A 14,293-nucleotide genomic window follows, 5' to 3' on the forward strand; every position below is an offset into this window, starting at 1 on the left:
GCGACATTCCCCATTTTAGATGTCTGGTGTCAGCCACACAGGAAGCTGAATTATCATTGACTTGCTTGGCATCACACTAATCACATTTCCTGGGGTCTAGGAACTGCTCTCACTTGCCAGTTTGACCACTCTGTGCTTCTCCTTTCACAGCTTGAATGACTTGCTACAAGTTAATTCAAATTGTTCTATGTTTGCACAAATATATAATTGACTAAATTTAAGTATTTTCATAAGTATTTCCAGATTGAAGGCTTGTTCTCTCTGACTTCAACTCAAAGTTCTTTTCTTAAAAAAGGACTTCACCTCTACCTAAATTAATTTCAGCACCTTCCTCCTGGAGTAAGGGAAAGATAAATAATGTCACATCTGTGTAAGATACTAAACTAACTTGGAGAGAAGTCCTCCAGTGGACAACAGCTGCTTTCTCTCCCCTCTCTTTACATTTAATATCATTGTATGTCATTTTAACAGCTGTATTTACTACAAATTCCCTGGGAAGCTTTTGGGTCATTCACTTTCTGAAAGCATAACCCAGAAATGCACACTCAGGGCGTTAATGCTCACCCTGGCTTGACTCACACCCATAATGGCTCCTTGGGTGATTAGGAGTTTTCATCATCAGGTCCTACGTGATTAAAAAAAAAAAAAAAGAGAGAGAGAAGAAAACCTTAATGGCAATAAAAATATTAGGAGTCAGCTATTTCATACTAATGACTTGTTAATGTAACATTATTGCTGGTGCTTTAAGTGCTGTTGTCCTTAGATGCTGCACTGCATTCATGAAGGACTTTGGGAAAAAGAGAGTATGGTGCTGAGACTTATTGCATTAAGAGATCGGTTTAACAGATTGTTTAGTTTTGGTAATATAATTTGACATCTAAACATAAGCTGAGAGGGATCTCCCACAAAACCTTTGATAATATGATTCATTGTCAAATGTTTGTTTTGCCTATCTGGTACTCATTAATTAATTCTTTTTAATATATCTTGGATTTACTGATTTGGAAAAAGAGAATTATTCTTATTGATGTTGCTAAAATATCCAGGTGGCTTGAATTTCACCAACTAGATGGTATAATCTAGCACATTTGTGTAGACCTAATCAAATCTCTACTAACAGATGTGAAGAGCCCAGCATGGGAGCAAATGTTTGTGTCTATATGATAATTAAATTACCTCAATAAAGAGAATAAATGAACAATGATGACTATAGTTTTTTTAAACCTAGGTTATCTTCCTCGTGCACAGCCTCTATTAACCCCTTTAGCAATTGCTAAAACTTGAAGTTTTTAAGAATGAACTGTGGTTTTTAGATAGTGCCTTTGATTAAATCTACTGACCAGGCAATGTGATTAAGTATTCCTATGCATCACTATTAATGAAAATCAAATAAATAACAAGTTCTGCACTAAAGATATGCTATGTACAGTGTATTTCATTTCATATAAACAGTTGTGACACCATCAGTCTGTGTTTTAATTCATCTTTTAGTTCTCTCATTCTTGAGGAATTGCTTTGATGATTATCACAGCATTCTTAAATATTTTTGTCCAAATTTTAAATGTGCTCACATCTTAAACAGGCTTGTGTCCTTCATATAAGCTGGATGTGGCTGGATGGGCATTTCTAAGACCCCCAGTAGACACTTGAGTGACCATTGTGCTGCCAAGGATTTTCAAAACCTGCCCCTCTAAATCCAGTTCATGATACAACCAGACAGAAAACATCATTTCAATGCCTACAAGGTGCAACAAAAACCTCTATTGCAATGCATTCCTGAATATTCATTTCGCTAGAATTCACTTTAGGGAGACCTATGAAAACAAGTTTCATGAGATAGAAAGATATTTTAAACTTATCTTTGTTTTGAAGGTGGCCTTGTGGCAATGAGATGCTTCCACAAGAAAGGGGAGCCAGCCCTTGGTAGCAGCTTTGCTTTGCTATCACCAGGCACGCCGAGCTGCAGCTGGAGTTCAAATCACTTCTGACCATGTTTTTGCTACAAACAGGGGAACAGTTCTTTCTCTGTTCCCTCCACGGCATGCTCTGACCTTGCTGGAGGCTAAGTAATGTCACCAGCTGCATGTGTAACATGGTCATTGGTGGTGAAAAGTGAACCAGCCCAGCTCGCCTAGGGATGCAACCCCTTTTAACATATCTAACATTCCTGCAGGTGTGGTGGCTTTGTTTGTGTGTTTTACTGTGTTTGTTTATTTGCCTGGCTAACTAACTCATGTCCTCCTGCCCAGTGCAGATAGAGCCTTCTTATTTAACATTCCTGAAACTCTTAGTGTTTAGGATATAGATTGTTTCCAGTCTCAGGATGTAAAAGACATGGGATAGAGGCAAGAGAGATTAGGGCTCTTTTCCTCAAAGTTAAACAACTGGATTGGTTTTCAGGCAGTGGGGCCCTGAAACAGCTAAATAATAATAGTCCTGTACTTACAAGGAACTCACAGATTGTATTTCTAGAAGACCTGACTGAGGGGCTGGTTTGGTCAGCAGCACTTGGGAATAGCCCAAACACATAAAACAGTTATCACCGGGTGTCATAAAGAGATCTTTAGTCAGCTGAAGTGAGGTAGCAGCAGGGCTCGAGTAATTTGGGAGGCTAATTATAGCCTCTTTGTATTTAAATGAATCTTTCTACTCAGCCGTCTGTGCTGTGGCAGAAAAACAAAGTCCAGTCACTCCCAGCTCAGTACATCCCAAACTGTAGATTGCTTCTGAGAAGTCCTACCAAGAGGAGATGGCTTTTACTGGACTTCATTGCATGAACAGAGAAACAGTGCTGGAGCTTGGTGGAAAAGGGGCAAAAAACACTCAAAACCCCACAGAATTTGATAGAAAAAAGTTCCCTTTCAAGAGTCACATTTTCTGATTATTCACATTCGCATAGAAGTGCATCTCTTCCACGGAATGTACACATACAAACTCTATCAACCAAATTCTGTCTTTTCAATCTGTGTAGCTCTAACAGAAATATATCAACAACTATTTCCTCCTTGTCTACCTATTCAAAACAAGGTCTGATAATAATAATAATGTTATTCTCTTGAAATATTCCCTTCAAGGAAGGATTTGAGGAAGTTTGTCCTGATTAGCTTTGGATTCAAGCCCACAAAAAACAAGTAAAGAGAATGGTCTTTTGCTGCCCCATAAACTTCCCAGCTGGGCCAGAGGCATCGCCAATGACCTGTGAAAATTTATCATAAAATAAATAATCTTGTAACAGGGAAGAGGAAGGAGAGCTGCCAGTGTATTTGTGTCAGCAACACAATTACTAAAACTATTTGTTCAGCTTGGAGGATGGGAGCAAATGAGAGAAACTGTTGGTGTGGATTGGTTTGGTTTGGTGGATGTAGATGTTTTGGAGTGCTTGAGTGTTCCACACCAGTGCCAGAAATAGCATGAACACTGGATTTTTTTCCACTTAAATATCTCCCGCTCTGTAACAGGCCACCAGCTCAGAACCTGTGGTCACAGGAGAAGGAAATAAGATTGGAATCCACTCATTTGTCATCTGAACATCACTTGGACAATCAAGTCTAGGATTTCTCTCTTCCTCATCCCAGGTCAACAATGCTGGTGGCGATCTGTTTGGGCATGGAAGTTGGCTGAGGCAGGGTCCTACACTTCCCTCACTTTTATTTCTGCCTTCTTATTTCACAGTCTTGGCACGGAGACCATCCCAGGCCCTTTCCTGAAGGACCAATTCTTAGAGGTGCATTTTGGGGAGTAATTGAAAAAGAGACACAGCCAGATACCTCTTGAGACATCAACTCCCCTTCTGTCCTTCTGCAGTCATTTCAGTGGTTTGCTTTAACTTTCTCAGACAGGTTTTTATCTTTTCACTTCCATCCTGTCTACTTTCACACAGCTTTGTGTTGTCAGAAGTGTTTTCAGAACAAGAAACAACTTCTGCTTTTCCCCTTTACTCTGCTAAGAGTTCCCCATGAGTCACTCTGTGTTTTCCTTAACCACCCTTCAAGGTTCCTCATTGTGAAACCAGGTTTTAGTGCAGGTTTTCATAAACACGTCTGAGTTACACAAGTGGGATTTTTTTTTAAGTGGAAACAGGGTCAGTAATTTGTAAATATGCTTTGGTTGAAAAGGAGTTAAAAATACAGTCAAAGAGACTTTGCTTCCCTCCTTTCTCCCATGGTTCATGACCTTTGCTTTTTTCAACTTCCTCAATTTAGTTTCAGTAAATTGTCACAGAATGGCACAACACCTGCCTTGGGTACTTGAGAAATTGACTTTTCCTGCAAATTACCCTGATCAGTGACCTTGTCTGGCTACTAAAGGGGTTTGCAGAAGCAGCATAGCTTTATGTGTGGCCATCTTCCATCTTCTGATTGGTATTTAGCCCTTTGAAGTTCACTTATCTCCTTAATGTGCAGCTACCTTTTGGAAAAAAAAAAAAAAAAAAAAAAAAAAAAAAGGCCATGATACGCTTGTCATATCTGAAACCAAAATACTAACAGTAAGACAATGTGTACTCCCTCCTGGAAGATGCACACAGAAATGTGAGCTGAAAGGCTCCACTGACCCTCCTTTGCAGAAGAATGTCTATAATTTCTTTTTCTCTTCAGATGTTAAATGTTCAGATACTAGTTGTCATTGTTGCAGTTGAGCAGTGTTTACTAGAAAGGATTTAACAAGGCTGACCTTGCCTTCCTATCCTTTACTTTTTTTTTTTTTTTTAATCTGTTGTATAAGTCACTTCTCTGAGGAAAAAGCAAATATCTGCTCCTCCCCTTACTGAACAAGTGTTGGGGCAGAGGTTACTTCTGGAAACCTAAAAGACAAATTTCTTCTTCATGCTGAAGCTTTGATTTCACAGTGGCATGTAAAGGGGTTATTTGTTTAATTAATTATTAATTGCTGTGGTGTCCAACAGGTGCCAGGTCTCAAGTGCAATCCCTGGGGCAGGCAGCCCAAAGGGAAGCATGGTTCACAGCAACCTTGGGCAAATTGGCCCAGGAGAAAGTTCTGGAGCTACTTCCCATGTCCTTGTCAAATATCAAAGAAAAACAGTTAAAATGTAAACTTATATTAAGCATTGTACTTAATTCTGACAAGCTTTTAGGATCGAATTGCAGACTTTGGTCAACAAAGGGGAATTAGGCTGGGCTCTTCAATGGAGAGGAAGGTGGGACAGCTGTTTGGGAGCTCTGTGCATAGCTCTCATCTTATTTTTCACATCTGTTCTGTTTAATTTAGCTAAGCACTTTGAGTCACAACTTGTGGCTGAAAACTCGAATCCTATTTTACCTGGGACTCGGACTGATATTCTAGATCTTAGAAGGAAATTAAAAAATGCCTGAAAGATTACATTATCTAATATATTTCCCCCACCCCACTCTCTTTATTTTTGCAACTGGTGAAGATTTATTGCTTAATTGCAATTTAAGAAAAATTTTAATGCAGTCAAATGCAAATTCTCTTTGCATATGTGGGGTGACTTTTCTTCCTCTCCTTCTTTTGCCCTTATCTTTAAAAAAAGATTAACTGAAGAAAAAAGTCCCCCAAAGATGATTTGAGTGAGGAAAAAATAGCAGAGAACTGTTTTCTTTATTTATATTGCTGTCCTTATCCTGTCTTGCCTGATCCCCTCTCAAGATTTGTGATTTTAACCTTCTAACATCATCCTGAACTGCGGAAATATTGCCCTTGTTGTAGAGAGAGGGAAATAAAGCCAGAGGGCTCATAACCCAAGAGGTCCATGGCCATGGACACACTGTGTGCTTGGGTGAGAAATGATCTCCAATCTGCTGAGCCCCAGAAGAGAACACTCAGAGCAGCTGCAGGAGCCAACAGGATCCACCATTCCCCACACAAGGATTCAGGTGGGCTCAGTGGCAGCACAGAGAGAGCACTTCAAGAGCATCGCGACACCAGCACATGTTCCTCCATCAGAGCCCTCCTCTCCATCCCCCTGTGCCCAGTGCTCCCCAGCCACCCAGGGATGCTGCAGGTTCTGCTGTTGACAGGTTCTGCCCCTGGTACTTCCCCTCTCCACAGCCTCAGCATGTACCTGATCTTTGCTGGGGCTGGACACAGCCCCTGCCTGAACCCAGCACAGCCCCGCAGTGTTCCACTAATGGGAGCTAATGAGAATAACAAACCACAGTGACACGGGGCTCCTCTGCTATTAGAGAGGGCAGGCACATGAAAGGGTAAGATAAGAGAGCCCCAAAGCCTGATACATTTAGGCCACGGGGATTTAGCTGTGATCTCCCTTGCCCCAGGGTCAGGCATGGCACGTGAGTTGTCCCTGCTGTGTGTCCCTGCCAAGGGGACTGAACTGCCCTGGGAGCTGTATCGGGCTGGCTCTGCTCCCCCAGCACCCCAGCACAGGCTGGGATGTCAGGATGTGGTGCTGTTCCCCACCAGGCACCCCAGCCAGGTCCTGGAGCCTTTAGGCTGTTTTTTAAAACTGTCTGAGCAGCTCTGGGTCAATGGGTGGCTGGTTTGGCCAGGTGAAAAGCCAAACCTCAGTACAAACACAGGCTTGGACAGAGCTCTGTTGTACAAGTACCACAAGGTTTGAGAGGCAATTGTTTGTAGTTCCTCACTGTCTCACATCAGAGATCAGCTGTACAGAAAATCAGTACCCAACACCATGTTTTACCATAATTTAAAACAATTAAAACACAAATCACATCTTGAATCTGTTAACTTTCAGATAAGTATAATTAGACCCCAAAATGCTTTAAGTAGTGTTTACACATTTATTTACCAAAAGACAATTATTAAAACAAAGAAACATTCCCAGTTAATTGATGGAAAGATAGGAGAAAATGTAATTAATCATCATTAGAGTGTGCAGCCCTTTATTGTTCAATGGCATGTCGCTGTGGGAACTGCTGGCTGTGACACCACTCCTGTCTCTGGGAGGAAAAGGGAGGTGGTGGCTGTAGAATGGGCTGGAATTACCACAGGGGTGCTGGTCCTATCAAACCCAGCGTGTCCTGGGAGCACAGGGCCACGTGTCTGGGACAGGAGTGCCAGTGGGGACCACAGCAGGACAAGACCAAAAGATTTGTGCAAACAAATCTACTGGAAAGCAGAAGAAATTGCACACGTCAGTAGAATTACGCCAGCAAGGGAAGAAGAAAGAAGCCCCATGTCCTTAAGCTATTTGACTCTCCAAAGCACAATACGGCAATATTAAATGTTGTGGGATAAGAGAGATTTTTATTCCAATATGATGTGAAGTAGCTTTGCTTGAAAGATTTCTTCTGTGTTTTCAAAAATCCTTCTGGTTTCCCAGAGGGAAAATGGGGATTACACCAGTAAACCCTGAGCAAGCATGCCCATTGCAGGAGCATTTCTTTAGTGCAGAAATAGCACTGCTGGTTTCTTTAATTGCAGCAACTTGGACAATTACTGTACTCACAAAGCCTTTTGGAGTTACATGGCTGCCTTCTGTAAGACAGAAACTTTGTAAATTGGGGGTTTATCCTCCACACTACTTGTGAAGGATTGCCACAACTTTTTCCACTGTTCAGAAACAGCTTGCAGGAAAACTCACGCTTCAAAGTTCAGAACTGTTAACATTTTGCTGTCATAACCCTACATTATTCTTGACTGAATGAGATTACAAAGGTAGGAAATACAATTATTTTTTTTCAAATTTCAGATCTTTTTATCATTATGGTTGAATTTCACCAACCATAACATCAAAGTTTGAAATGTCTTGTTCTTTGTTCAGTTGTAGATGTGCAGGCCTTACTCTACTCAAAAAAGGCCATGAAATTGCAATAGAGAGGGTAATCATATTTTTTTCTAATCTCTATAAACTTCTGTTGGCTAAGAACAGAATATATCCCCAAATATATCTGAAAATGGAATATATATCTATACGGAATATATAACTATACAGATTATATCTAGTTGTCCTTTTGAAAATAATTTTCACTTTTTTCTTCTTTTTCTTCATTGCATCTCAAGATCTAGTCTTAGTCTTATAATTCATGGCACAGCATTTTGTATTGCACCTCCAGCAGAAGCCTCTTTATAGTACAAATGATCTATAAATCACACTTGAGACTCAGCAGCACCCAAAACAACTGGCACATTTCTATAGAAAACTTTTTCTTGAGGAAAAAGCCCTTAATTTGAGAGACAGAAAGCATCTGTAAGTCCTTAGTCGAAAAACAGATACCTGCTCTGTCAGTAAAAGGCTTGTTAATGCTCAAGAAAGAAGAAAACTGATTCACCTGGCTGATAAATTGATTGATAAATTGATGAACTGATGAATTGATAAATTGATAAGAGAAGCCTGAGCAGCCAGAGTGGGGCACCAGGCTCTGCACAGGGTGGAGCTCTCACTGTGATCACTTCCACTGCATGGCAAAGTAATGAAAAAAGGAAACCATAGATAAAAGCTTTGGCCTGTCCTCCACTCCAGAGAGTGGTAACTGAGCTGGTCCTGGTTAGACAGAAAAGCAGGAGGAACTGAAATGCATTAGTAGTATTTGATGTGAAAAGTTTGATATAATAAAAAATTATGCCTTTTGTCATACAAATGCAACTTTCCATAAACAGCCTCAAGAATAGGAAGCACATTGTTCAGATTTCCTGCTTTTCCTGGGTTTGGAAAAGCTGCTTTTGCTCTTTATTGAAGACAAATGATTATTCTTAGAAGTACAAGCTATTTTAGCTATTTTCACACATAAGTAATAAAGAAGAGGGCCCCCATACAATCAGGGCCTGGAAGGAGATGCAATAAAACATGAACTACATTAATTTTAAATACTACTCTGAAAGTATTGATGTTACATTGATGCAGAGTTCTGTTGAGTTACTTGAACATCTTAATCACTAAACTAATTGAGGACTAAAGTCCTTCCCATTTTGTCAGTTCTTTCATCCTCAAGAAGCACATTTCTGTAGCTGTGGATCAGTCAGGCCTGAACACTTTATTACAGACATCACTTGTGGAGCCTACATTTCATTTACAGCTCCTTTTTCCTTTGTCTTTTAAAGTCAGGCTATCCTTCCTCATTTCTGTAACTATTTTTAATTTGTTTTTTCCCAACTTGGAACAAGGCATTAAAAAATAAAACCCCTAGACATTGCTGCAACATCATCATCAAGAAAAAAAACAAACAAACAACTCCACAACAAATAAAAGCAAAACCTGACACAATTCAAGGAGCATTTAAAACCTGTAATAAGAAATATTTGCTAAGTGAGGAGAAAGATAAAGCAACACATGATTGAACATGCTTTGAATTTACAGTCCTATATATAGTCTTGTGCTGTGATGCAGACCATGCTGCCAGTTTTACCTATTTTAAGCAAAACATGAATATTCTGTCTGTCTAGCTCCTGCTGACTTGGTCTTGATGGGACTACACTTTCCCCTCTTTATCACACTTGACAACTATATATATATATATGTATGCATATGAAAGGTCTAACTACTAAAATGGAAAAAAGTATCTGAATTTTGTCATTCTTGAAAACTCCTATTGTGGCCCAATTCCTTCTCTTCTACCAAAGGGCTCAGCTGATTTCAGGATTGTTCTAGATAAAAGCCAGCATCAGAATCAGCTTCCACTGCACTTGCCTGGAAAATACAACTTATTCTTGTTAGAGAAAACTCATAAAAACCTTCCCTGCAAAATGTGTGGGGAGGGGCTACAAAAAAGAAAATTGAACAATTTTAGCACCTCATTCCTCAAAATATTTTTAGTTAACAGTGTGTACACACACACACACACATACATATATGGAGAGAAAGAGAGATGGGGAAAGTTCATGCTTCAAATCTCCCAACTAAAACCAGATTTTAAAAGGGGGAGGGGAATTAGAAAACCTCATTTTTTCTTTAAAATATCCATCATTTTAATCAAATAAAAAATAGGATTATTGAACTATATTCTAGTTTAAAAGAATATTTCAGTAGACAATTTTTTTCAATCCTACTTTCACGTGGCTTTTCAACCAGAGACAAAACCAATAATTTCTCCTTCTCTCTGAAAGAGCATGTAGATTTTTGTCTCTTACAACTAGGCCCAGCACCATTCCCTTCAAGGACTGTGTAAATCAACAATCACCCTGAGACCCATAATTTATAGCTGCCTTAACATTCACTTACAGACCCAGCACCCAAAAAGCTAGTCTCATCCTCACATACTTTCTTCTAAAATAGAACTAGCTCTTTCATATCCACTACAGTGCGCTGGTGGAGGCAAGAAATTGTTTATTTGGTGACTGGAGTCAGAGATGGATCTGGTCATCCCAAAGGCATGGGTCAGCCTTTGGGCTGATTGTATTCACTGCTGTCCAAGAAACCTCAAATATGGCAATGCAAAGACAGCAGAGACTACAGAGTTAACACAGCAGTGGTGAGAGGAGTTTCAGAATCCATGCTCAGCCTTACAAAAGCTTTCTCCTGAAAATTTTCTAATCATTTGTCTTGTAGCACAGAAATGCTCTTGATATCCACATTCAGGGTTTGCATCCTTTTCCCCAGCCTGGTAGATTGATAATAGCATGGTTCCTGGCACCCAGCTTGAATTTTTGGCACTGCATCTCAGCTGTGTGCCAGTGTACAGCAGACAGACATGCCCCTGGAATTCCACAGCTGGAGGTGCTATCCATTCCCTCTGGTGGGGATGGGTAAACTGCTATATGTAACGAGCTGAGCTTGGACAGAAACAGGATGAGAAGGTAAATAAATCAAAACTAAACACAGAGCTAAATGGGGAGTGAGGCATGTCAGAAAACTGAGTTCCAGTCCCTGCTGCAGGGAAGATCTAGCACTGAGTATTAGCCTTCAGTCTGAAGCAATAAGCCCTGTTGATCTGCACTGGCTTTGAACTCAAGTACAATTACAACTGAAAAAGCACCTGAATAGCTGGACTGTCACACAGAGAGATTTGGAGAACACTCCAGAAAGTATCAGCTTTAGGATTTTACTGAGATCTCCAGGGTGAGCTGAAGAGAGGATTCTTTTTCTGGCTAGAGAAAAGTACTATTTCTAAGTGTCATTTTGGCAATCAGGTAATTATTACTTCTGTAAAGGAGTTCTCTTGCAAGGAACTACATCCCAATAAGCAAAACCTGCCATGCAAAACCCCTTTTGGGTTATAAGGGTTATATGAAAATACACAAGACAGAAAAAGTAAACTTCTCTATCTTTTTATGTACAGGAAGCACATCTTCAGCAGTGGGGGAGCCTCTGAATATACCTACAAGCGTATTTGCTAAGATTTTTTAATAAAGAGGGCCCCTTATAGCCTTCCAATCCCAGCCCCAAAACCAGCATGTGATGGGCACAGAGAGGATGAGCCAGTCAGGAGAAGTACAGAAGGGAAGTGTTCCCACGTCAGGGAGACACCTGTGTGCAGCCCCAGCTCAGCCCCTCGGTGACTTCTCCCTGGATTGGCAGCAAAACTCTTAAAGGGCTAAAAATACTTCACAAAATAAATTGCCAGGTCCACACCTGCTGCCCTGTCCAGAGGGCAGCCCCAGGCTGGTCACCCAAGAGGGTTAGTTAGGTTAGAGAATACATCTATTTTTACTGGGTAAGAAAAACAAGAGCCTTAATAACCTCTCTAGAATGAGAATTTTTCCCACAAGCCAACCGTCAATCCAAATTATGCTGGGAAAGGGTGGCAGAATTTGTCTGTCACAAAACAGCAAAAGCAACCTGCAAGTGCCTGCAAGATGAGCCAAGGAACAGCCTGTATTTTTATACAATGAACTTCATTCAAAATTCTACTTCTTAGTTCCTAAGTGAGAAACAAAGAGCAACACACTTGCCCTCAGGGCAGAGTTTTTCTTTTTGCATTGTTTTTGCCACAGATCATTAAAAAATGTAGCTCTTAGCGGCCCATTTTCAAAACCACAACATATTCTTATGCGTCACTACCTATCCCTACTCTTCCCTCCCTCCTGTGACAGGTATCTAATTGAGCCAAAACTTTGTTTCTGCTAAGATGCAAATTTGGGGAAAAACAAGATCCCCGCTGCCTGGGGCTTGGTTAGCTGGAGATAAAAAAGCAACACCTGTTTTAGGTATGGCTATGTGGAAATGCAGGTACTCCTCGGGCAACATAACCAACTGCAAAACTTGTCCTTCTCGTTTGCTTCCTGGAGACTGCAGCACAGATATGGGCTGAGAAGTCTGCGTGTAACAAGGATTTTTTATATATTTTTAAAAAATAATATTGCCTTGTGAAATGTTGTTCATTATCATTTTTAATGTGACATAGAAGACAGCTTTCCATTTAAGTTGCCCGTTAGTCTGATTAATAACTTATTTTTATTTTACATTTTGTGTTTTATGCTGCCTGCGAGGCAAATATTATCAGTGTTTTCCTACAAGAAGTAAGACAATTCAGAGAACACATTTCATGCCCTGAGATCAGAGAAGTAAGTTTAGATTTATAATACCCAAGGACTGTGGCTTTTTATGAAGTGTATAAAGAGGGCATGTTTAATTATGTTTTGTTTATATCAGTGCTTTGTCTGCAAAAATAACATGATTAGCATATTTTCCTATCGTCGGCAGTTATTTCTAATGATTGATTAAATTTCTTAAGTGCAGAGTGGATTAAATCACAATTTCTTGCAAATAATTTGGGAGAGAAAAGATAGAACTAACTACCCAATTAAAGTGGGAGAGATCAGAGTGTGACCGCTGCAGGCAGAGTCCTGTCCATCTTTTATAGTGACAACAACAAAAATAAAAAGCAAAACGCCTATTTGAAGCTGAAGCATTAACTATGGAGAGCTAGACCATAAAAACCCTGTATTTTTCAACCCCTGGATGTATTCCCAGGGGTGGCCTGGCTGGAATTGGTGATCATTTTTGTTCCAGTCTCAGGTCTGTCCCGTTGGGGTTCCTGGTCTGCTCTGGCCGGGGCAGGGCTGCCTGTTCTGACGGTGGACCTCAGCTTTTTACGCAGCTTTTTAAAAAACAGAGCCATGGAGTATTCCGAAGTGACCGAGGCCTTACACCGGTAAAAGATGATGCGGCTGGGATCGCCATCCTGGGAAGGACACGCCGAAATTCTCTCGGTGTAAAACCCGGCACGGTACCAGCAATACCGAGGGGACCAGCCCTCCCGGGTCCTCGCTTTGTCTCGGCTGGTCAGTACAACAGCATCTCTGCTCACCTGCACGCTATCCCTGTAAAAAATATATAATTTAAACCAATTATATGAAAGAATTTTGTTGGAAGCGGGAGCGACCGTCGGGCTCGATTGGAGGCAGGAAAAGGCTTTGAGGGGCGGCAGCAGACGTGGTTGACAAACGCCATCTAGTGGTGGCCACGGGTAGTGCAGGCGCTCCGGGTCCTTCCCTTCTCCTTCTCTTTCCCGTTCTCCCTCCCTTCTCCTTCCCCTCTCCTTTCCCTTCTTCTTCCCTTTTCCTTCCCCTTCCCCTTTTCTTTCCCCCTCCCTTCTCCTTCCCCCTTTCTTTCCCCTTCCCTTCTCCTTCCCCTTCTCCCACCCAGGGATGCCAGGCTCTGCCGGACCCGGCAGTGCCAAGGCTGGGCTGTCCCCACATCCCGGGACATCCGAGCCCCCGCCACAAACACCCAGACACGTAACCAGAGCTGAAGGCACAGTGCGTGTCCTGTCAGAGCCAGGAAATCACTGGGATTTGTGCTGAAATCGCAGAATATTCCCGGTTGGAAGGGACCCAAAGGGATTATCGAGTCCAGCTCTTCAGTGACTGGCCCACACAGGGATTGAAGCCCCGAGCTTGGTGTTACCAGCACCGTGCTCTGACCAACAGAGTCCTCAGGTGAGCCTGAGGGTGCCTTCAAGATGCTCAGTGTCTCAGTGCTGACCTTTAATGCAGAAACACTGAAGATTTATGAAGCTGTCACTCTTTTTTTGTTTGTTTTCCCCGTGAAATATTGGGAAAAAAAGAACAATGTGAGCCTCACATACTGAGTTTTCAAGGTTCTCTGCTACCTGCAAATCCCAGGTAGTGACAGAGACTGTGGGGCTGCAAAGTGAATGTTGACACTTCAGCATTCAACCTGCCTTTCACTCTGAGGGCAGTGGTTTTATGTGTTTGAGACGTATTTCCCTATTTTAGTTTTATATTATTTATACTATGACAATTTTAGCCCAAGAAATATTTCCTGTTCAACATAAATTAAACAAAACCATTAAGGACAGAGTCTCTTTCTCTTTAGCTGCTTTTGGCTTGGCTTTGCTTTAAATGTTCCCCCTGGATATTATTTCCACGAATTTCCAAAGTACAAAAGGAATGCAGGAGACAGTCTGTGTTTATATGTGCTTGAAACACTTGAAAC

This window comes from Zosterops lateralis, assembly GCF_965231275.1.
Source record: "Zosterops lateralis genome assembly, chromosome: 8".
Lineage (NCBI taxonomy): Eukaryota > Metazoa > Chordata > Aves > Passeriformes > Zosteropidae > Zosterops > Zosterops lateralis.